Consider the following 4,457-nt stretch of genomic DNA (forward strand, 5'->3'; position numbering starts at 1 on the left):
GGGCTATAATCCACAGGGTCGCAGAATCAGACAGGACTGAAGTGACTTGAGCACACACCCACGCAGACTGGACTTCCTCTCGTAGGCTATCATACCTGTGCTTAACGTGTGGCTCTCTGGTTGTAGCCTTAACACCCTTCACTCTTGAGAAGTTCTTGTAAATATCCCCACCACCACCACCACCACGGTCTAGCACATTACTTAGCAAAAAGTACTGTATCTGATTTTGTTGTGTTCCATCGCTAAGTCGTATCTTTTTTTGACCCCGTGGACTGCATTACTGCCAGGCTTCCCTGTCCTTTATTATATCCCAGAGTTTGCTGAAACTCATGTCCATTGAGTTGGTGATGCCACCCAACCATCTCATCCTCTGGCGACCCGCCCCCTCCCCCCGCGCCCCACTCCCCCGCTTCTCCTCCATCTTTCCCAGCATCAGGGTCTTTTCCAATGAGTCAGCTCTTGGAGTCTGGTGGCCAAAGTATTGGAGCTTCTGCTTCAGCATCAGGCCTTCCAATGACTATTCAAGAGTTGATTTCTTTTAGGATTAACTGGTTTGATCTCCTTGGTGTCCAAGGGACTCTCTAGCGTCTTCACCAGCACCGTGGCTGAATCCGTCAGGAGCTGGCTATCAAGTCATATTTTGTACTTTTCACTATTTCCGTGATTGCAAATCATGCTATTCTTATTCTTTTGGAGAGTTATCCTAAAAGTATAAGGGCTCTCTGTAACTTTTCTTATCATTCATCTTTTTTTTTAAGTTATGTAATATGCATTATAAAAAAACTTAACGTAACATGTCTGAATAAGATGAATAGCAGGAATGTGAACACCTGTGTACCTTCTACATGCATAGGAACTGGAACGTGACCAACACCTTTCACATAAATCTCTGATTCCTCCTCTAAACTATTCTCCTGCCTCTGCCATTACTTTAATAACAACTACCTTATTTTGTTTCTCATTCTCTTGTAAATATTTTATCACATGTGTTCGGATCTCTAAACAATATATTGTTTACTTGTGGTTGATTTTTGAGCTTTACTATAACGGTGTTGCAATTTCTAATACATAGTCTTTGAATTGCTTTTTAAGTTTAATAGTGTTTCTGAGATTCATTTATATGATTTCTCATAGCTGTAATTCATTTATTTTCATTACTTCCTAACATTCCACTGTGTGAATATACAGTTTATTATTTCCTCAATGAAAATTTAGGTGGGTTCCAGATATTGCTGTTATAAACCATGTTTTATGAACACTTTTTCCTCTCTTATTTGTAGGATTGCCAGATAAAACACATGAGACCAAATCAAATTTGAGTTTCAGGCCAACTAAAAGAATTATTCATTGTTCATCTTAAATACAGTTTCACTGGGTACCCTTTATTTTTGTTGGTTTATTATGGATTTCTACTTACATGTTGCAGGAGTGTGGAGTATATGTATCTGAGAAATTATTAGATGATAGAATGCAAATGTAAAACTTAACAAGATTTATACTTTACTATCAGTGAAAAAGTTGGCTGAAAGCTCAACATTCAGAAAACTAAGATCATGGCATCTGGTCCCATCACTTCATGGGAAATAGATGGGGAAACAGTGGCAGACTTTATTTTTGGGGGGGCTCCAAAATCACTGCAGATGGTGATTGCATCCATGAAATTAAAAGACGCTTACTCCTTGGAAGGCAAGTTATGAACAACCTAGATAGCATATTAAAAAGCAGAGACATTACTTTGCCAACAAAGGTCCATCTAGTCAAGGCTATGGTTTTTCCAGTGGTCATGTATGGATGTGAGAGTTGGACTGTGGAGAAAGCTGAGCACCGAAGAATTGATGCTTGTGAACTGTGGTGTTAGAGAAGACTCTTGAGAGTCCGTTGGATTGCAAGGAGATCCAACCAGTCCATCCTAAAGGAGATCAGTCCTGGGTGTTCATTGGAAGGACTGATGTTGAAGCTGAAACTCCAATACCTTGGCCACGTCATGCGAAGAGTTGACTCATTGGAAAAGACCCTAATGCTGGGAGGGATTGGGGGCAGGTGGAGAAGGGGAAGACAGAGGATGAGATAGCTGGATGGCATCACCGACTCGATGGACATGGGTTTGGGTAAACTCCGGGAGTTGGTGATGGACAGGGAGGCCTGGCGTGCTGCAGTTCATGAGGTCGCAAAGAGTCGGACATGACTGAGCGACTGAACTGAACTGACCAGTGAATAAGCATTCTCATTTCAGCCAAATCATCTTAGAAACTTGGTATCTAGTTCTGGTCTTAAAATGCATTTTCCTCACAAAGTCAAAGGAGCAATGGAACTCTCTGGAGCCTCTTTTAACAAGGGCACAAATCCCATTAACGTTTCATCCTGAAGACCTAATCACCTCCCAAAGTCCCCATCTCCTAATACTGAGCTATCATCTTGGATGTTAGATTTCAACATATGAATTTTGAGGTGCCACAAACACACAAAACACAGCAAACACCTTGGACTCACTCAAACCTCAGAAACTGTTCTTTGAATAAATAGATTTCACTGGAAGAGCTAGAAAATGGTCCTATTTCCCCCATTCTTCTGGTCATTTCTTCTCTGGTCTGTGTCACACGAGATCCTCTCCCACCCTCAATCATGTGTGTGTTGTCCTTGTGCAAGAAAAGTGGAAGGTTTTAGGAACAATCAAAGATGAATCAGATGGGAACCTTGCTCTGAAGGAACTCAGTTTAATAAGGGAGAAAAGACATACATAAGTGGTCACAGAAGGCTGAAAAATAATCAGAAGTAAGCAAGGGCTTAAGGTGATGTTCATAGGGCTGGCAAATATTAGCAGCTTAATTTGCCTAGAAAGAAGCAAAGCACCTACCTAGGCTCTCCAGGCTCCTCTCTAATTGGTGATTGCCTCTAATTTTACTTCAGTTCAGTTTTTGCTTTAAATAGTCTACCTGCAGGCTGGGCAGTCAGGCAAGTTTATAAAGACTTACCCCAAAGCTTGTCCAGTAGTCCTGTTCAAGTAATCATAAGCAGTTCTGTGTGGAAGCATTAAATTTTTTTTTTCCAAAGAGCCAGTAATATTGTCCAGAAATATATGGAAAAGATCTCTACATAAAATAGTGTTTCTTAATGTTTTAATATTCCAAAGATCCCTAAATAATATTTGACTTGACAGTATTCTAGCCTACTTGTCAGGCTACATATGCAATTTTTTAAAATGCTTTTGTGATAAACATTAAAGCATACCACTCCCCCAAACCTCCAGCCTGCTCTCCTCTGTGAAAGAATCACCACTTTACAGTGATTAAGCATCCATAAGATGAAAAGAGTTGTAGCACTCTCCCTGAAGGGCACTTCTCTAATTAAACACACACACAGAGACAGGCTACAGATCAGTTTTTATTAGGAAAAAAAATATTCACACCTCAGCCACATTTTTAAAATGTCAAATGAGAGAATATTTAATGTCCTACTTTTTAGGTAATTCTATTTGAAAAAACATAATGAATTTTCCTAAAAAAATATAAAACGTAGTCAGCTGAGGATATACAGAGGGTAATTTATTCTAAACAATACCTTGCCCCGCGCTTTACAACAGACTGCGTAATCATAAACTAATTACAGATTAAATTTAAGGCCCCGAGCTTTTCCACTTTCCGTAAACTCACTACCCTTCTGTCCAGAAAGATTATCTTCTCCCAAACGATTCTCAGGGTGCTGTCACACAACAAATTCAAAAAACAGGACAGGCAAAAAAATCAAACCAACAATAAAAACCCACCTAGGGAAGCTAAAGTTTCTATTAATCAGGCCTATCTCAAATGCTTAATTTAAAATAAACGAAGTCTCTGGTGCCTTAAGGCTAATATCTTGAAATACACAACTCCTCTATTTTTGACAAGTTATTAGTAGATGGGGAGTAATTTTTAAAAAGTCTTACATAGCTACTCAATCTTTTAGGCAACCCCTCGGTATTTCTCTGTTCTACAGAGCTGAGGATCACACTTCAAAGCATCTGCTTAGGAGTTCAGAACAGTTCTAACTACAGCAATTCCTGTCTCCGTCCTTCAGATCTCTCCGCCACCCCCTCCCCCTCTCCTTCCGCAACCCCAACATCCAAAGCGACCAAGTTTAAGAAAAAGCGGGCAGCAAAATCCGACGAGTCTCGGAAGACAACAAGCAGCTCGGAGCCTTCGCGCCAGCGCCTCCGCGCGATCACCCGCCCGCGCGCGTGCTTCCAAAGGCCGGGCGGGGCAGCGCCTCCACATGCTCTCCCACACGTAGGCGTAAGCCTGGGGCTGCGGCTCCACGCGCCGCTCCTGCCGCCTCGCGCCGGCCCCCAGTCCCGGGGAGGGGCCAGGGCTGCGGTGCTGCGCCCCAGCACGTACTGGGGCGTGGCCTGCAGGGCGGCGGGCGGGGTTTGGGGAAGTTTCTTTGGGCGGTTCACGTTTCACATCCTTATCATGTAGGCACTA

The sequence above is a fragment of the Cervus elaphus genome, chromosome 12, assembly GCF_910594005.1.
Source record: "Cervus elaphus chromosome 12, mCerEla1.1, whole genome shotgun sequence".
Lineage (NCBI taxonomy): Eukaryota > Metazoa > Chordata > Mammalia > Artiodactyla > Cervidae > Cervus > Cervus elaphus.